The sequence below is a fragment of the Canis aureus genome, chromosome 37 (assembly GCF_053574225.1).
Source record: "Canis aureus isolate CA01 chromosome 37, VMU_Caureus_v.1.0, whole genome shotgun sequence".
Taxonomy (NCBI): domain Eukaryota; kingdom Metazoa; phylum Chordata; class Mammalia; order Carnivora; family Canidae; genus Canis; species Canis aureus.
In genome coordinates this window covers 1,680,525-1,701,607 of record NC_135647.1, presented here as the reverse complement: position 1 = coordinate 1,701,607, position 21,083 = coordinate 1,680,525, and the positions used below count along the sequence as shown (strand labels likewise).

The 21,083-nt window shown below is 43.9% G+C and overlaps 2 non-coding genes across 2 annotated transcripts; one reads left to right on the top strand and one right to left on the bottom strand.

Moving 5' to 3' along the window:
* Positions 1 to 67: 67 nt before the first annotated feature.
* TRNAL-CAA (transfer RNA leucine (anticodon CAA)) lies at positions 68 to 173 on the bottom strand. Its single transcript has 2 exons — positions 136 to 173; positions 68 to 113 (listed from the first exon to the last, which is right to left on the bottom strand). It is a non-coding gene; the product is annotated as a tRNA-Leu (tRNA).
* A 6,484-nt stretch (positions 174 to 6,657) lies between these two features.
* Positions 6,658 to 6,730, top strand: TRNAT-CGU (transfer RNA threonine (anticodon CGU)). The gene has a single exon. It is a non-coding gene; the product is annotated as a tRNA-Thr (tRNA).
* The last annotated feature ends 14,353 nt before the right edge of the window (positions 6,731 to 21,083 follow it).

Genomic DNA, 21,083 nt, shown 5'->3' with positions numbered 1-21,083 from the left:
TTCATTCACTGGAAGCCAGTCGAGGCCAGAAATCTCCGGGGGTGTTAAGGAGGAACAAAAGTGGAAGTGTCAGAAGTGGGATTCGAACCCACGCCTCCATCCGGAGACCAGAAGTCCCAGCGCAGGAAGCCTCGGCTTGAGTCTGGCGCCTTAGACCACTCGGCCATCCTGACACTGCGGCGCGGCCCCTGGCGAGTCCCGTCCTGCAGGCGCTTAGGCTTCTGCGCTCCTGCTTCGCGCCTGCAGCCCGGGAACCCCTCATCCCTGGGCCCGGCGGCCTGGGCGAGCGTTCTGAACTCTGAGCGCAGGAAGGCGGGCAGGAGCGCGGCGTCAGCGCCGACCCGAGCCGTTCCTACAGGCCTGGAGATCTGGGTGCCGGCGCGCTGGGGGCGCCCCTGCTGGTCTCCCCCCACCCCCGGCCCCGCCGGCCCCGCAGCGGGGCCTCTGTCCCCGCAGCGACCTCACCTGGGACCTCTGTCCTTGTAGCGCCCGCACCTGGGACTGCAGGTCGCCGTGTTCTTTGCGACTCGGACCCCCATTCTGTAGCCCAGCCCGAGGCTGCTCCAGGGCCGTGGAGACTCGGTGAACAAGCATCGTCCCCACTGCCCTGGACCCAGGGGGCCGGAATCTAGAGATCCGTTCAGTGGATTTGGAGGCGTTTCTCCTCGTTCTCAACCGATCCAGATTTGAATCCACAGCCGGCAGCACCGTTTCATCTTTGACTTCGGCACCCAGTTCGGGAACCATCCCTGTCCCCTGGCCCGCGGGGTCCTTGGGCGCTGCAGGATAATCCCGCCCTCCTTTCTCTAGAGCTCTCAGATGCTTTTCGGCAAAATGACCCACCTTGGCAAGTAATTATTCCGAAACATAATGGCTTTTATGGCTGAAAAAAAAAAATGTTTCGGTGACTGTGAAAGTGAAGTAGTCAAAAGAAGCAAAAGAACCCTGTTGCGACTAGTATTCATTCTAGGGTTAAACTGTGAAGGAGAGAAGCAGTGTAAAATTCCAGTAAATAGGAGTATCAACAGGCTTCTATAATTAGACTGCAAGGGTCTAAATCTACAGGACACTTAAATTTGTAGACATCACTTTAAAATCTAATATAAAATTAATTTTAATTTCTTCATCTGTGACTCTAGCATTGAATGGGAAATATCTTTCTTCAAAATTAGGTTATTTGTAGATGTTATTCTTTTTAATGTGACTATATTTCAGCAGTGCAATTACAACAGAATACAAAATTGTTTATTTTGATATATGCAAATGTTGAATTTTTGCATAATACTACCTATAATACCAGTTTGAGGTCTATGTATATATTTTCTGTGAAATGAAAACTGAGTATAGGTTTAAAATATACTTGAAAATGAATATTAATAAAATGTATTGTGAATATGGAATCGCAGCTGAAAATATGCCATAATCCAATTGTCTTTGATAGATTGGTTCCTGCACAGCACAGTCAATATTTCATGACCTCCTGGGTGGAATATTTCCAAATGCCTCTTTATTATTAATTTATTTTCTCAAGTTTTTCTTTACAAGTTCAGGGGAAATTGGATGAGTGAAATCTGAGTCCAGCCATAAGAAAGCCAGTGACAGATTGTATTTTCTGAAAATGGCCATACCAACATATTTCATCCCACATACTCTTCCTTTAAAATGATTTTGACACATTTCCTTCCAGAGGTAGGGATCCAAGTTCCCTCTTATTGCATCTGGATAGATCTGTGATGGGCTGGAATTGATGCTGTGGGACTCCCAGTGCTAGCTCACAAGAGCTCCCAACAGCTTTCTCTGGGAACGTTTGTCCTCAGAGCCCAGCCCACCATGCTGCAAGAAAGCCCAGGCGAGGCCACAGGGACAGACCCTGTAGAGAGGAGCTGAGGTCTCCAGCCCATAGCCAGCAGATGATTTCCTGCCCCCAGCCTTAGAGTTTTCCAGCTGGGTCTCCAGAAATCAGGACAAGCTGTATTCTGCCCAAATTCCTAACCAAGTCTGTGACAGAAAAAATGACAATTGTGTAAGTTAAGCCATTAACTTTTAATATGATTTTGTATCTTAAAATATCTAAAAATAAAATCTCTTTTAAAAAAAAAAGCTGAAGAGAAGGAGAACACTGTTATCTCACATCTGATGGCAGGAAATTTAGATACATCATTAGTGTACTCATGTGAAAAGTGGAAAATGTACCTAATGAATTTGGGGATTCAGTCAAGGACATGTCCAGGCAAGGTTGTGAAGGTGTCACCCGGCTTCTCCCAGACACCTATGGTAACAGGAGAAACGAGAGCGATACACTAAAGAAAGGATTGTTCGTTATAAAGGAACCATGACCTGCTGGATATTCAGCCATAAAACTGTTCCTGGTTGCCAGCCTCTCCAGATCACAGGCAACATAACAATTAAGAAAAGGCTTCTGGGAAAACATCAGGAAAACATGATCTAAAGATGAAGCCAAGGATGCACCTGTAAAACCTTTGGTCAGGTCCCAGAAAGATGTCGGGCGGCACCTCAGCCAACTTGGGAGTCAGGGGGCACTCAGACTCCAGCCCTGGCTTCCAGCCACACTACTGTGTGGCACCCACACAAGCGATTGGTCAGAGTTCTGCAAAAATGACATATAATTTATCATATATGTTTTATTTTATATATATGTATTTATATACATATATGTATTTATATATATAAAATAAAACCCATGTAGTAATTGTTTGAATTACCCCTTTATTTTGGGGGTAATTTGTTATGCAGCCTAGTAGCTGGGGCAACGATAATGGCAAATATAATATATTGCAATTGAAGGAAAAAGAGAAAAACGGGAAGAAAAGAAATGCAAATAATGGTGCTCAAATGTTAAACCAGACTTTGAGATGTTGCATACACCTGTATTTGCCAGTCTATGTTGTATTCTATTCCAGGGTCAACAAAGTACCCCACTGGCCAAATCCCACACACTGCCCATTTTTGCATGGCCTGTGAGCTAAAATATGGCATTTTAAGATGTTTGAAAATATTGAAAGACTATTTTGGGAGCTGTGAAAATTATATGAAATTCTAATTTCGGTGTCATAAATAAAGTGCTGGAAGAACACAGCCACGTTTATTTGCATCTCTGTTACCTATGACTGTTTCTGAGCTACAGTGGAGGAGCTGAGAAGTTTGACTGAGACTACAGGCCCGGAAAGCCTCAAATATTTATCTTTACCGGCCCTTTACTGGAAGAGTTTGCTAACTCTTGCTCCAATCTGTTTTTCTGTGTTTTTATTCTGAATGCACTGATAACTTTGGGTTCTTTGTTGTTCTTTAGGAGGAAGCTTAGAGTTTCTATTTCTTTTCAGATGTTTGTTGCTCATGTCCTATCCAGGCTTCTTGGGCTAATGGTTTCTCTCTATTCTAGATTAGTTGCCGCTTATGAAGAAGCATGAACTGGGGTGGGGCGGGGGTGGTGTGTAAATCTGGGACCTAGAGATTTGTGGAAGACAGATCTAGCCACCTTTCTCCCACCAGCCTTGCACTGGAGGTTCCATCACCTTCTCAGCACTAGGGTACACTTCATTCCCTTTCTGTACCCTAGCTCCAGATTTCCCATACAGGTGGGCTTGGTGAACCAAATGTATTCTTCTGTCCTGACTCTTCCTGGAACCAGCATAGAATTCCTGGCTTTTTTGCCAGGGAACTTCCCTCCCATGCCCTTTGGACTCATTTCCAGTTTAATTCTGTTGATTGTTTGTAGTGAAGATCCTTGGTGAAGGGAGGAGTGCATTTAATTATATTCTGGAATAAGCTTACCTCTCTGTGGACCAATCAATAATGGTTCCTGATTGGCACATCACTGGTATTAGAAGAGCAAGAGCATTCCAGCACTGAAGTGTAGGGCAGGATTGTGCATTTTAAAAAGAGAATTCATTCTACCAGTATAATCAAAATGAGACTTCCAAAATATTATTTATATAGATCATAGAGTCTCAAAGAGAAGCAGAGGTGATTACCCCTCCAGCAGGACTAAGGGAGTCAGGAAATATCCCTACATTGCAGCCATAGTTGCTGGCCCTTTGGAATGAACTGAGCTATTGCCTGAAACCAGAAGCTCCACTACATTTTCTCCAGAACCAGACGCCTCCTCAGCTTTATCTGGCAGAGAGCTGCCTTTCACATACCAGTCTCGCTGGGATGCATCTACTGGGAAGAACCTATACTTCATGACTTCTTCCTCACTGCATGTCAGTTAGTGGCAAACATATTCATATTCCTCCTTGCAATAGCTGTACTCCCATTGTGGGATGATAAAAATTGTTTAGAAATAAATATTACTTATCAGCTGCTCAAGCTTCAACCTACCCCATTATCCAAAGTTCATACAAGATGGAAGTTCAAGACTCAACCAACTCTACACAAACCCTATCGCTACAGTGCAACAGCAGTGCGTTGATCATTCTCCATTTGCCCATCCAGACATGTTCTCTGTCCTGCTTTTCTGCCCTGCATCAGTCGGGCTCTCTTGCCTCCCAGCTCCTGTCTGGATTCGGCAATGGAAGACACTGGCAGATGGGAGATGGTAAGAAGAGTGAGGTAGAGGTCTCAGATGTCCCCTCTTGAACATAGCCCAAAATTTGGAGATCAATCCAATGCGTGTTCTGAAAACCTTTGCTAAAACAAATACCAATGAGGCAAAGATTTCCTGCCTTAGAAGGAGATGGAAATTAGTGACAATAAACAGTAGGGAAAAGTTAATTGTCTAGGTTAGCATCATAGAGTCAAAGGCTGGTCCTACATTTACTGAATTCTGAATCATTTGACTCCTCAAATCACATCCTCAGTAAAGCTAAGCCAAATACAAAGAAAATTAGTCTAGTATTGTTTTATAATGCATGGTATTCTGTATAGACATGTAGTGCCTTAGTGTGGTGTCTGTAAGTGGAAAACTGGACCAAAATTCAGAGTCACAACCAGAGACTCAGGCCTGGGAGAGGAGCGGTTCGGGGTGTCTTTGGGACTATTGCCTACAGATTTGGTGATTTGGCATGGGGCAAGGTCACAGGTGGGAGCAGGTGCCTATCCTGTCTTAATTCCCGTCCTTCCTGTCTCCCTCCCAACTGTATTCTCTTCTTCATTTCTGGTGCTCTCACCACCCCTTCCCTCTTTTTAAAGACTGTTCATTCATGCTTATGAAGAGACCATGCCTCATTTAATCAGAACCTGGAGGTCAGCCCTGGCTTCCTCCCTCTGAGGTCCCATGTATGAGTTCCATGCAAGGTTCTACTGACTTCTGGAGATTGAAGTTGGGAGAAAGTGAACTAGCTACCTGGGCTGCTACCCTTCCAGAACTGTGGGTCTTTGCAGGCCCTTGCAGAACTGCAAAAGCATTTGCAATGTAGCTGTATTTGTAGGTAAAATAGTTTGCCAAATGAGCCTGACGTGGTAGAGATTTGAACGCATGCCAGACAGTCTCTTAACTACTGAGAGCTCCATAAGCCAGAGAGGTATGTTCCACAGTGTAAGGATTGCTCACGTGCTAGGAAATTCTAGATTGAATGAGTGCACTGGAGTATCAGAAGCCTTTGTCTCTGCAGACAGGGGAAGAAAGAGAGCCCTGTGAGATCATTTAGGATGGTGAAAACATAAAACACACACACAAAGTCCAAATGATTCCTCTGAACCTAACAGACCTGTATTTCACAGAGGTCATACATTTCTTTAGGTGCTAGAAACAGGAGGTGAACACCATACCTAAATATGAGATGAAATCTGAAAAAAAATCTGCAAATCACAGGCTTGTTGAAACTTCATAATCCTCCTTGGGCCTGCAATCCCCCTCTTTGAAACTCGGGTGATAAACAGTCTCAGTCGATAGGGTCCCTGATGCAAGGAGGTTTTGGATTTTGGAGAATCCGAACACACTGGCTCTTCCAGGCTACAGCAGGCCCATTTTTAATTCTAAGAAGTTCAGGAAAACCCTGATGAATAAGTGATAAGATTATCACTTTTAAGATTCACTGCCCTCACTCTCAACAGGTAAGATTCACTGCCCTCACTCTCAACCTCAATAGACAACTCCTTGTTTTGCTTAGTTTTCCTATCAGGTGCGTTTGTGACACTCCGGGTCACAAGGGCATCATCATGCCTGTGTGTGACCACGGTTGTTTGACCCAGTGGGTCCCTCTGCCGAGCTAGCCGCCCGCCACTGCAGGGTCGCACCGCCTCTCCTCTGCAGCACCCGGAGCCGAATCCAGAGTTGGGGCAGACGCGCAGTAGACTCCCCACTTCCCACCCCGTGAATATTATTTTTCTGAGTCGTTTTAATCAGTGGCTTGTATTCGCCAGCAGTCGAGGTGTTAGGGTTTGTATTTAAGATAGCTACTGTTTCTACAGACGCCGGCACCCCAGCCGTGGAGGTGGGAAGGAGAGCGATTCGGCTGCAACTGCGCTGCCTGGGGTCGGCAGACCTGCCCTTTCCTGAGGTTTCCTTCCTCATCCCGCCTCCTTACTTTGTGGGGTCGCTTGTCGGAGCCGAGTCCCCGGGCAGCCTTTTTGATGTTAAAACTGTGACGGGGGAAATCGAAAAGGATGGAACATCAGATTCTCAGAAACAAAAACAGAAAACTGAATTTTTGTATAATCAGCTTTAGGACAGGGAGTTACAGCCCAACCCACCGGGGCTCCGTAGCTCAGGGGTTAGAGCACTGGTCTCGTAAACCAGGGGTCGTGAGTTCGAATCTCACTGGGGCCTCCTACTCTCGGCCTTTTTCCCCCCTATATTTGGCAGAAGGAATCTTGCTTTGACACCAAAACCTGAAACTAGAAACGAATTTACCAAATCTATATTCTGCACTCTCAGAAAATTACTGCTAATATAACTGAAATTCGTCATAAAACATGGGAATAGAGCTGCTACACCATCTTTAAATTATTGGTGAAACCTGAAATTCAGGTGTAGGAAACCTTGAAGCGCCACCAATACAATTAATGTCAATATAAGCCAGGAGATCAGCTAATTTGTATTGAGTCTTGATTAGTTTAGTCACTGTAGGCCTAAAGAAATTATAATTATTGATTTTATCACACTTACCTAGTGGACTCTAAACTCCTGCGCACCCAAGAATCCTATCTTACTTGCTATTGTATCTCAGAGCCTTGCAAAGACTAGGGTCTGTGCTCAGTGAAGGTTTGTTGAACGAAGCCCAGCTAAAGAAATGTAACCAGAGTGTGGTGAGTATATAATATAATATAATGTAATATAATATAATTTATAATATAATATAATATAATATAATATAATATAATATAATATAATATAATAATATGCCAGGATTTTTCTTTCTCAGTTCAGAATAGCATCTGTTCAAAAGTTGCTCTCTGAACAGGAAGCTGCATGATGCAGCTGAGCTTCAGAGTGCTCTGATAATCTCCTAAAGACAACAGTCTAGTGGAGCAGGGGGTGATGAGAAAAATCTCTGGCCAGAATAAGGACTAAAATTGCATGACAACTAAGCATCACACATAATCCTGGGCCAGACACTTTTTTTTTCTTCTTTTTTCTTTTTTGCTTCAACAGACATTACTAAATTGGGATAAATTTAAATAAGACTTGTAAGTAAGATAATAGCATTGTATCAACTTTAATGTTCTGCTTTTATTATATAATTGTGTTATGATTAGGTAAGAGAATTTCTTTCTTTCTTCCAAGAAATATACACTGTTTGAAATATTTATGGGTAAAGGAAAAGTCATGTCTGCAGCTTCCTCTCAGGTAGTTTGAGATAGAAATAAAATAATAATTATGCTACATATGCATACACACATTCATACATATATATCAAGATGGGGAAAATTATAAAGCAAATATGATAAACAGCTAACATTTGGTGACTCTGGATGAAGAGTAGTTGGAAATCTTTGTTTGCAAATACAATTTGCAAACTTCAATCTAATCCAAAATAATTTTAAAATAAGAATTTTATTAAAGGATACCTTGTAATGATCCTGAACTCTTCTTTCATGCTCAATTCATCAACTTCAAAATTTTCTACTTCAAAATCGAACCACTTGCCACCCCCCCACCCCCCATCACTCTGGTTCAGGCCACTATCATTTTCATTTGGGTGATTTCAGTGCCTCCTGACCCATCTCTCTCCCTCTGCTCTTGCCCCTCCTCACCTCACTCCAGTGGAGCAATCAGAGTTATGCTAATGAAGCATGAGGGATCGTGTCATCCACTCATTCACCTGCTCAAACCATCCAACAACAAACTCCATTGGAGTAAAAATCAAAGTCCTTGCTACAATCATGATGACCACTATTAATCAAACTGGGACTCTTGTGAGCATGAAAACAGCATCATTAATCATCACGTGAGAACAATAGGCACCCCGATTACAGAATCCAGTATAGTCTACATTGCTTCTCTGCTCTCGTATTGCTTTCCCCTGATTCTGCTGCTGCAGTCTTAGCATCCTTACTGCTCCACTTGGAGCAAACCAACAGTCTTCTATTTTAGAGTGCTTATAGGGGTTACATCCCCACCTGGTATGCTCAGACTACAAATTTCCTTATAGTGCATATTTTCATTTCTTTGAAGTCTGCACTCTCCACTTTTCTCAGGGATGTCTTCTTTGGCTATTCCATCTAATATTTCATTATCCTCCAACATTAATGTCTCTCTTCTCTGCTTACTATTAACACTTATATACTTACCAAAATATAATAGAACATATGTTTTAGTGATTTATCTCCTATAGCGTCTGTGTTCCATATTAGAGTACAGGAGAGCTGAGCACAGGTACTTTGTTTGTTGGATATGATCATATATCCATAGCTTCTACACTAATGTCCAGCACCTATTAAGCAATTGGTAAATATTTCCAGAATGAATTAAAGAATGTATATTATTTTAATTTAAGAAATGTTAAATTTAATGAATGCTTAGGAAATATAAATGAATTAGATGAAAAAATGCAGCACACTGGGCAAATTAAACACCTGTTTTGATATAAAATGTCTCATTAACGTGACTTGTTTTGGAGGAATGGCTATTACTTTTGTTGTCACGTTTATTTTTAGGTGTGATATTTTTCTTTATTGCTAAGAAAGAGAGTGGAAGAGGGAGGGAAAGACAGAGAGAGAGGCATTCCATTGATGATGGCAGTGAGTGGCAAATATCTCAAGCATCCATTGGATAGACAGTCCTGATAAGCAAACTTTGTTTTCCCCGTACATGTATCTGGATATCCTACTACCCATCTCCCCTTCCTGGTGCCTGAGGTCAAATCTAAAAACTGTGACTTTGATGATTCTCTGATTTCTAGATTCCATCTTCACAATAAACTCTTACTCTTACTCATGGGGCTGAAGAAAAATGAAATATAAAAACTAATAGATTGAAAGGAACATGACTTCCATAGATGGAATAGACACATGTCTCCTTATTCCTTCCACAAAGTACAGCTACAAATCCTAGGCATTACATGTGAGACAAAATGTAAGAAGACTCTGAAAGGTGTGCAAAAGGCAGAAGATCAAGAGACCTTGCGACCCAAAGAATGGCATAGTGATGAACTCCCTGGGTTTTCTTTATGGGTTTCATTCTAGTACCAGATTGGGTACTATAGAGGTCTGCTGTGTAAAGTTTTACATATAATACAATATTTTATATATATAGTTGACCCTTGTACAATGTGGGAGGTTAGGGCACCGATCCCCATGTAGTCAAAAAAAAAAAAAAGTAACTTTTGAATCCCCCAAAACTTACCTACTAATACCCTACTGTTGACCAGAAGCCTTACCTATAACATAAATGGTCTGAAGCAGGAGAGCTAGGTTCTTGTCTCAGAGAGTTGAAGAATGAATCTCGCAGACAAAGGAGAGTGAGTAAAGTGATAGAAGTTTATTAAGTGAGGATACAGAGAAAGCTCTTAGAAGTGAGAGGGGTCCCCACGGGGTTGCCAGCATGGGTCCACACTGATTTTTTATTTAGAACTGACCAGGGAGCCTGTGGCCTTATCATTCTTGTGATGTCCTGATTTGAGTAAGGCCAGGTGATACTGATGAGGGAACAGAGGACTAGCTGAGGATAAAGCACATTGACAAGTCCTTGAGACAGGGAAAGGGACATTCCTCTGTGGACTCAACATCCTCAATGTTCATACTTTGCTAAGGGCAAACGGCAATTTTAGCCCAACCCTCAGGAGCCTGTTAAGTCTACTTTAATATATAAAAATTCCTTTAGAAATTTCCTTTATCTCTAAACTCCCAAGCTACGTGTTGGCAATCATCCCCCAAGCCCATGGCCCACTGAAGGGTCTCACAACTTAGTTTTTTTCTTTTTTTTAAAGATTTTATTTATTTATTCATGATAGAGAGAGAGAGAAGCAGAGAGACAGGCAGAGGGAGAAGCAGGCTCCATGCAGGGAGCCTGACGTGGGACTGGATCCCAGGTCTCCAGGATCATGCACTGGGCCGAACGCAGGCACTAAACCGTTAAGCCACCCAGGGATCCCCATGACTTGGGTTTTATTAGATAGTAACAAGTGACCTTTTCCCAACAAAGCTAGCCCCCTCAAGGTCCTGGAAACCTTGCTACCAAAATTCCTTAGAGAGTATACTCTCCTCAAAGCCCTCCCAACTCCCAGGTATTTAATCTGCCACCTGTCACAGGCCCCAGGCAGGAGCTCTTCTTGTGTCCAGGTCCTGTACCCATGCTTTAATAAAACCACCTTTTTGCACCAAAGACATCTCAAGAATTCTTTCTTGGTCGTTGGCTCAGGGCCTCACCTATATTCCAAAACTTCATCAATACCATCCTTAATGGCTTCCTTTTCCTTTTTGGTCCAGTTATTCTTTGTTGGTCACAGGCAACTGTCATAAAAAACATCTTTCCTACCCATACAGAGGGCAGGGTGGCCCGGTTTGTTCCCTTATCTCTTGTTTCCTGACATCTCAGAATTTTTGGGACTTTGTTTTGTGAGCCTGATTCCATGGCCCCCTACGTACCTCTCCCTACCTAGCCCTGCCTGTCCCTTACTCAAGTGAATTGACACCTATTTTGTATACTGTACTCTTAAAGTAAGCTAGAGAAATTTTATTAAGAAAATCGCAGGAGTGCCTGACAGTTTCCAGCAGTAGAGCATGCAACTCTTAATCTTGGGGCTGTGAATTCAACTCCCATGTTGGGCATAGAGATTATCTAATTATCTAAAAAAGAAGAAGGAGGAGGAGGAGGGGAAGGGGAAGGAGAAGGAAGAGTACTATGCCTGGATGGCTCAGTGGTTGAGCATCTGCCTTCAGCTCAGGGCATGATCCTGGGGTCCTGGGATTGAGTCCTGCATCGCACTCCCCACAGGGAGCCTGCTTCTCCCTCTGCCTATGTCTCTGCCTCTCTATCTCTCTGTGTCTCTCATGAATAAATAAATAAAATATTTTTTAAAAAGAAGAAAGAAAGAAATCACAAGGAAGACACAATACATTTACAATATTGTGCTGTATTTATTGAAAAATATCTGCATATACGTGGATCCATGCAATTTAGACCCATGTTGTTCAAGGATCAATTGCATATACATCTTAGCCTCTGTCCCTGGTTTCTGGCACAAAGATCCTAAAACCCTTGTAGTCATAAGAGCATTAGGAGTGTCTTTTGCCCTCATATTTGGTCTTTGACTCCGGTTTCTGGCACAAAGCTCTTAAGTCCCCTGGAACTTCTTCGGTGACAGGAATGTCTTTTGTTCTAATGGGGTGGGCTCCTGGGTGGGCTCCTGGGTGGGGGCTCGTCACCAGAAGACTGAGCCTCAGTCAGGAGCTTGGAATTTCCAGCTGCACACCCTTCCCTCCATCCTCCAGGAAGGGGAGAGGGCTGGAAATTGAGTTAATGACCGTCATGACTACGGGATGAGTCTCCATAAAGAATCCCCAAAGTTCAGAAAACTTCCAGGTTGATGGCTAAAAAACCATCTAGAATCAAGAGTCTGAGCAGCTGCTCTGACGGCAGAGTGAGGAGTGAGATACAGAGAGGGTAGCATTCCGCCCCCCATCAGGAAACGGTGAGTGCTTCCTGGTGACAGCGGCAGTACTTCCAGTGAGGGACTGACGGACCCTCCAGTGGGAAGGAGCGTGTGCAGGACGGGGAGGGGGGGGACCAGCGGGAGGACAGAGTCTGAGCGGGTGCACACAGACGAGCCAGAGCCAGGTCGGGAGGACCATTGCTGCAAGTGAGCCAGGAGTTTCCTCAGGGAGGCGGGCTTCCTTCCCATGGCCTCACACTGCCTCACTGCTGTGGGCCACTTCTGTGCCCGAGTCCTTTTAAAGCCAGGAGAGGACCGCACTCGGGACCAGCAACAAGTGGCTTTTTGTCCTCCCTTCCCTCTTCTTTCCTCTGCTGTGACCTCCCCCACCCCTGCTCCATGCAGCCTGATCTTGGCTGCGGGAGTGAGGAGGGACCACTCAGAAGACAAAGACAGGAGAACCTTCTCACCCGTGGCAGCTTCAGGAGCCTAGAAAGGCCTGAGCTGGGAAAAGAGAGAGTTTTACATTTGGTGAGAATTTTAAGATTTGACGTTATACTGCACTGGAAAATAAGACCAGTTGTTAGTATTGTTGCAGAGATTATTGTGACACTTGTTAAAGACATGGGGACCTTGAAAGTGATAAGAGAGTAGAAGGTCAGCTGAGGACAAAGCAGAAGCTGACGCCCCACAAACCAACCACCCCTACCCCCAGGTAGGATGTTGTGTGTGTCCTTTCTCGGGTGCTCCTGGCGGGAAAACACATAGTTGACTTACAGGAGTCTTACCTCAGTTTACAAATGTCTTAGTAATTTACAAGAACAAAGCATTTTTTATCAATAACCTAGCTTCCAGAAGAAAATGTAGATAAATTAAATGTCCTTATAACCTGCAGGCCGTTTACACTCACTTGAAGCAGGTGGAGTGTCATCTTGCTCCAGGAAGCTTCCAACTGCCTTCACATGAATGCTTTGCTAGAGGGAAAAACCACCTTAACTTGACAATGGCGAGGCCTCCAGTATCTGTAGCATATGAAAGTGCCTGTAAAACCTCCCCTTTCCTTACCTCCCCCAACTCCCAGGTATATAATCAGCCTCCCCTCCCAAGCCTGGGACTGCAGCTCTTCCTGCCCTCAGGTCCTGTCCCCAGGCTTTCATAAAACCACCATTGTGCACCAAACACATCTCCAGAATTCTTTCTTTGGTCGTTCCCTCTGGATCTTACCCCACCAACCTCACCTATCTTCAAAAATTACCTCAGAGGGACTCCATTGTTGGGAAGGCTCGGTTTCCGCTCTCTCTGCAAGGCCCCGATTTACTCACATTCGGTATTTCCCCTTGCATCTCAGTAAACCGAAGAAGTTCTCTTCCCACTCCAAGGGGGAGGCAAGAAAGTTCATCATTCTGAGTTTCCTCCTAGGCCCCCATACACCTGGTAACACGTAAGAGGAACCAGATCTCGATCGAACGTGTTCCAGGATATTAGCTTCCAACAGACCTTGGCTAACGGCATCAGTCCTCCCCCCCCCCCTTCTGTGACTTACAGGATCACACTTACTGTCAACCTGTCACTAGCCTTAAGGAACCCTGGAACCTCTTTCCAACGCAAGTCCCTAATCCCAGTGATGACAAGACTCACTCTCCTTCCTGTCTTCCAGACAGTCTGCTATACTCTATCACTTACAGTATTCAGTAAGCTCTGCTTTCCTTTCCTTCTGGCTCCTGTTTGATCTCTATCCTGCTCAAAGCCAAGGACTCTGTTGGTTGGCCCTCCAGACCCCCTTCTGGGTCCCAGGACCCAGCTTGCCTGCATCATTAAAAATGATGAGGTTTTCCTCGGACCATCGTAATGGGGAGAGAGACAACTCAACTCCAAATACAGCCAAGAGAGCTGGAGCATTACAGCCCTGAGCAGGGTGAGGGGTCCTACGGAAGGGGGATGGACAGACAGGCTTCAAACAAGGATTCTTGCAGAACCGGGTTAACAGGATTCTTGTGAAAGACAGGCACTCACTGAGAATGTCAAGGACAAAGGCTGACTACCTTGCACCTTGATTGAGGCTGCGAGGATTCTTACTAGGATGACTGCAAGATCCTTGCTAAATTGGGTGAGGCAAGCCAAGGACAAGGCCTGGGTCAAGGCCACACTGGAGTCTTTGTCAGTCTGAGCGGAGACCGGGAAAAGATGGATCTACCTGAGTTTTCATCAGGAAATGAGGATGAAAGGTCTCCCGAGCTGGTTTGCCGAGGCACTGTGAGGGAGCCCGAAGGTTCTTCCTGCTGGTACTTTTAGCTCAGCTGAGGTAGTAAACTTCTGGTGCTGGATTATTCAGTGCTTAATATAACTGATGATATTTTCCTATTAAGTAGAGTCGAACTCTGGGAAACGAACTAGGGGTGGTAGAAAGAGAGGTGGGCAGGGGGTGGGGGTGACTGGGTTACAGGCACTGAGGGGGGCACTTGATGGGATGAGTGCTGGGTGTTATTCTATATGTTGGCAAATTGAACACCAATAAAAAATAAATTTATATTAAAAAAAAAGTAGAGTCAACATTTGTTTTAAGAAATTTTATAAGCCAGAGTTCTAGATTGCAAAAAAAAAAAAACTAACACCGGAAGCTGCTTTAGTTTGTTTAAAATGAAATGGAATTTATTTTAAAAATTGAACATCTTGGGGATCCCTGGGTGGCGCAGCGGTTTGGCGCCTGCCTTTGGCCCAGGGCGCGGTCCTGGAGACCCGGGATCGAGTCCCACGTCGGTCTCCCGGTGCATGGAGCCTGCTTCTGCCTGTGTCTCTGCCTCTCTCTCTCTCTGTGTGACTATCATAAATAAATAAAAATTTAAAAAAATTATTTAAAAAAATTGAACATCTTATAATAGAAGACTTTAAAAAGGCAAAAGGGATTAGCAATCCCTTCGTCAACTGGATTCTGGGGCCTCCTACCCAGCAGGTGGGGTTTTGTTCCTTGGTAGGTAAGCTTTCTTATAACTGTGGAGAAAGAAATTAAAGGGTAGAAAACTAACGGTAACGCAGATCACTTCTGTGTGTAGAAATACACTTTACGGCTGGTGCAATGCCATTGACAATGAGCTAGGTAGGAGGTCAGCAGTCTGCCAATGCTGGTGTCATTTGTAAATTCTTCCCAGCATTTCTTACCTGACTGTATCTGTGTGTTACTTTGAATTATCTTTTGAACCAATTATAATATCTTACTCCTTAGTTAATGGTTCCCTCATAAATTAATGGGTTAGTGAAAATACTTGAAGTGATGGGGTTCAGAATACATTATCCCAGAATATTGCACATTGGCATATTGAGTGTGTCAAGCTGAAGGAATCTGAGATAACACAGAAGCAGGGGGATCATTCTGATGTCTCCTTGCCCTTCTTCCCTGAAACAGGTCACAAACTGGGAGGATGACCACATTCTCATCCCCAGCACTGGGGAGCTGGGGGCTAAGAAATCTGTGCAAACAAGTATTGCTAAGCCAGCCGTTTACCACCTCTAACACCAACCCCTTGTCTTGTCAGTTCTCTGCAAATTATTGTCGCTTTGTCTAATGCTACAAAAGCTTCCTCCCCTGGTCACCCGGGGTCTTCTTTCTCTGATGAAGGCTCCCATGTACGTGTAAAAAATTCAGTAAGGTCTGTGTGCTCTTCTCCTGTTCATCTATCTTCCTCGTTTTAATTTTTAGACCCAGCCTGGGACTTCATGGGTGGCAAGGAAAACTTTTTTCTCCTATACAGACATATGTTCTTTTCATATTTATAGGAGAGCTTATTTATCCTCTAATGTTCCAAAATTCTTCCTTTAACATACCAAGTATATGGATATCCCGAGAGTCAGGCTTGGAGACGGATGTCCAAAATACATCACGGGGCTGCCTAAGTAGATATCCCAAGGCCACTGCCACCAGGTCTTCCCCCTGGCACCTGCTCCTGCCAAGACTAGACACGGAGCCCCACCTCTTCCCGAAAGCAACACTGCTGCCTGGTGAAGCAGGGCTATCCCAGGCCCTGAGGCCTCCACCCATCCCGCCCCAAAGATGGTGCTTAATGCTCTTGGTCTCTTCAAGGGAAAGAGTTTGAGGACAGACACAGCACAGTGTATGGTGATACAAACCGGAAAATTTATTAAAACGAAAGTACATTCTTGAGATGCGAGAGTGGGTGAGCTCAAGAGAGCTGCTCCCCTGGGGTTTGGGTTCCTTTTGTTGACAGCTGTTAACAAGGGGGTGGCATATTCATTACTTGAAGCAGGGATTTCTTGGTAAGAGGGTTTTGAGCCTTTTTTTCCTTACTTGACCAGGGGGGTTCCTGTGGTGGCTCTGCCATCTGGGGTCTGTCTGGTATGATCCGGCTCCTCATAGAGTGCTGCCAAGACAGGCCTGGACCTTCCCCACAGCTGGCCACTGCCTCCTCCTTGCTGGCCTCCAGGCATCCCATTAGGTTAGTAGACCTAATTAACTGCCTGCTCTGACAACCAATGTGTCTCCATCAACATCCTGGAAAAAATCAACAAAATCTATCCAATGTTCCTTCCTCTCATTATTATCCTCCTAATCACAGTCTCTTAATAAGTGTCTATTGGGGGAAAATCTAGATCAATCGCTACACTCCGAGTTCCAGGGAGACTGAGAACATAAATTTCTAAGTTCTGCCTTGAGTGAATGGGTCTTTTAGTAACATAGGATGACTCCTCAAAAGCAGTGTTCAAAATACACATGATACTTTATGTATTTTATTTTTTGAGAATTCATAGAATTTTGTTCAAGTTAATGCTTGCTGTTGACAGGGGAACACAGGTCTAGCTGAGGACAAGTCACAAGCGTGGAGAGCACATTGACAAGTCCTTGAAACAGGTAAAGGGACATTCCTCTACAGACTCAACTGCCTCGATGTTCATACTTTGCTAAAAGCAGAAAGCAATATTAGCCCGACCCTCAGGGGGCTGTAAGTCTACTTGAACATATAAAAATTCCTTTAGAAACTTCCTTTATCTGGGCAGCCTGGGTGGCTCAGTGGTTTGGTGCTGCCTTCAGCCCTGGGGACCCAGGATCGAGTCCCACATCAGGCTTCCTGCGTGGAGCCTGTTTCTCCCTCTGCCAGTATCTCTGCCTCTCTTTCTCTCTGTGTCTCTCATGAATAAATAAATGAAATCTTTTTTTAAAAAAGAAATTTCCTTTAACTCTAAGCCCCCAAGAAACATGTTGGCGATTATCCCCCAAATACATGGCCCACCGATATCCTTCTAAGGGTCTCATGACTCAGGTTTTATTAGACAGTAATAAGTGACCTTTCCCCAACAACAGCTAGCCCCCTCAAGGTCCTAGGAACCTTGCTTCCAAAATTCCTTAGAGAACACGCTCTCCTCAAACCCCTCCCAACTCCCAGGTATATAATCAGCCACCCCTCACAGGCCTGGGGACAGCAGCTCTTCCTGCCCATGGGTCCTATCCCTGTGCTTTAATAAAACCACCAAAGATGTCTCAAGAATTCTTTCTTGGTTGTCTGCTCTGGATCTCATCTATATTCTAAAACTTCATCACTGTCACCGTCAATATTATTGTCATTACTAGTTCTCTTTCGAGAGGACCATGCTTATTAAACATCTGGGCTGGACTTCCACGATGTTTAACTCTATGATTAAAAATCTTTTTCCTTACCAAAAAGCAACCCCTAATCACAAGAAAAACAAGAAAGACTGAAATTTACTTGTAGAAATTGATCTCCACCAGAGACCATAGTCCCACTCAGTTCCTTTCAGGATTATACTTTTTTTTTTTTTTTTTAAGATTTTACTTATTTCTTCATGAGAGACATACAGAGAGAGGCAGAGACATAGGCAGAGGGAGAAGCAGGCTCCCTGTGGGGAGCTCTATGTGGGACTCGATCCCAGGACCCCGGATCACAACCTGAGCCAAATGCAGATGTTCAACCATTGAGCCACCCAGGTGCCCCTCAGGGTTGTATTTTTATTCAGGGTCTCTTTTTTTGAGGAGGGGGCTGTGTCTCATAAATATTTGCTTAAAACAGATGATATGCCTCACTGTATCATAGAAAGAAAATAAGGTCTAGTCCCTAGAGAACAGGCAGGTGGTCCCTCAGGAAAGGAAACCTAGTGGCTCTTGGAGGTGACAGCGTCTTCTGCTAGGGTCAGGGGACAGCGTTGATGACCCTCCTGCCCTCGTCAGTCATAGTAAAAGGAGAGGTAGTAACTAGTGTCCAGTTAGAATCTCTAACTCACAGGACTGTCTGTTTGAGTAAGTGGAGCCACCCGGGTGTCCTAGTTCTGCAGTTTTCATAGAAAACATGGAATATACGGAATAAGTGGAAAGTGGAATCAGAATTTCTGTCCTTTGTTCAGAAAGCACTGATGGACTCCTGTGTGCAAGGCAATGGGACAGGTGCTGGGGACGGGGAGCTAAGATGTGATCCTGGCCAGAAGGAGCAATTTTAGAGTGTCCATCAGACCCCTGCCCACTAGAGTGCTGTGTCCGCAGGGCCTTGTGGACAGAAGGATTGCTTCCCACTGGCAAGGATCGGATCCTCTCTTCTGGGTACTCAGCCGGACCTTTGTGTCTTGACGTTACTGCTCAGTCTGGCCCATCCCAGGCACTTGCTTATCTTCCTTCTCTTTGTTGGTGTAAGAAATGGTAGTTTGAGATGGTAAGATCCTGCATCACAGGTACCTAGCATGTGTCAAACTGCTGTGTCTGTCTCAGTTCAGAAAGATGGAAAAAATTGGGGGAGAAGAGAGATAACATGGGGTGATAAGGGTAAGGTGTTTAAGTCTGATGGTGGACGCAAAGTTATACCAATTAGAATTTTTAGTACATGGGGATCCCTGGGTGGCGCAGCGGTTTAGCGCCTGCCTTTGGCCCAGGGCGCGATCCTGGAGACCCGGCATCGAATCCCACGTCAGGCTCCCGGTGCATGGAGCCTGCTTCTCCCTCTGCCTGTGTCTCTGCCTCTCTCTCTCTCTGTGTGACTATCATAAATAAATGAAAAAAAAAAAAGAATTTTTAGTACATGGCTTAAACCAGACGATGGAAAGAACACTAATTGTGCCAAGGATCTCAAGAATGTAGCAGGAAACCCTCTGCCAGATAGGGTAATCTGCAGAATTGGAAAGCTTAAATGCTTTCCTATTACCTAATTGACTTCAACCAGAACATGTGAAAAAACAATGAATGACTAGAGGATCGTAAATTACTGTAAAATAGAAGATCAAGTAAATTCAAATCCCTTACCCTCACAAACAAACAAACAAAAACAAACAAACAAACCATACCAGTGAAGTTGAACGTTAAAATGTAGAGAAAGGTTTTGGATATCTTCTTTGATTTTGGTGTTTCAGTCTGTAAGACATCAGGATGGAGAGAGATGCTACCCTAAATAGGAAAGCTTGTGGGCATCAGAGTAGCTGAGCTAAACCATTCATGATGCCTTTAGACATGCACAAAACCATGGCATCCAAGGACTGTCCCACATGAGTCAGCCAGGACTGTCCCACATAAGTCAGCCAGAAAAGTCAATACTTATTGTGCAAGAGGGCATGATGGTGGTCCACCAAGTACTGAGTGAAGGGGCCCAGGGGTCCTAGGCTGTCCAATAAGGGATACAGAGGCCAGAAGATAACCCACCATCCCCATCCCTGCAGCGCATCCCCCAGAACACAAAACAGGGCACTCCACTGTGCACCTACATGACATTTTAATCATATATCTGTTGGGAAATAAGAATTTCCTGGAATTTCAAGGTCCTTCCAACTGGAGTAAGAATCAAATTGACATGAAACAGATTAACAGGAGAAAATCAAATGTAATAACATATGTACAGGGAATTCACACAAACATGGAAATTCTAAAAACAGGCGAAGTGAGGCTTATCTGTCATCCTCAACCAGGGAGTAGGGGTCAGGGACTCAAAGGGAAGAAATGCAAGTCATAGGAAGATGAAAAAGAGTCAATGTTTATTTATGTAAACAAATAAATGTTTGCTAGGCCACTTAGAAACAATAGACATAGAGGACCTTGCTAGGTGGCTCCCTGTCCACTATACCTAGTTCATACCATAACGTAGTTATCCCTGGTGACAGATCTCTTCCCAGAGCAGGACCTCTACCTATATTCTTTTTAGCCAGTTGAGAGGATGGTAAAGAGCTTTTCCTAAATCTGTAGGGTATTGATGTCTTTTAACTCAAAATAATCTTTATGCCAAAGTGGCCCACTTGGAGCAGCCTGCCCTAGGCCCTACATATCCATCCAGAGTTATTTTTTTTTCTTTTTTTTTTTCTCTTTTTTTTTCCAGAGTTATTTTTAAGAGCTTGTTTTTATTCAAAAAAGTATGCTGAATTTACCTACTCCATATTTGGCGTACACCCTCAAGACCATGTAACTTTTTTCATTTGACCTATAGTTGGCAAATTGCATTAATGAATAATGTAGTATTAAATCAATTTTACTTTCTTTTAAAAATATTTTATTTCATTATTTGAGAGAGAGATTGAGAGAGAGAGAGAGATCAAGAGTGAGAAAGCATGAGCAGGGGTAGCGGCAGAGGGAGAAGCGAAGTCTCTGCTGAGAGACTCCATCCCAAGACCCTGAGATATTGACCTGAGCCAAAGGCAGACACTCAACCGACTGAGCCACCCAGGTGCCCTAGTACTGGACTAATTTTAATATTGAAATGATCACCTTGGTTTTTTTGCAAGTACACTTAGAAAGTGTACTGTTAGATTTGTTTGTGAATACCTATTGCAATGGTATTTAGTAAACTGAAGGGTAGCAGAATGTTCCACACCAGAATATGCCTCTTTGGCATTAGGATTATTTTGAGCTGGTTATTTTTGATAAAAAGCGGACACAGAAGAAGCTCTAAAAACAGAGTAGAAGTTACCCTTTTTTAAGGGTAATTTATAAAGGAAATCTCCATTTGTGTCTCTTTTTTTGTACTGGACAGAGAAGGATGACTTTAAATCATGAGAAAATCTATTTCTGACAGCCCTACAACTGATGTTAAGGGTTTGCTAGGTTCAAGTCAACTCACTTTTTTTTTTTTTAAAGATTTTATTTATTTATTCATG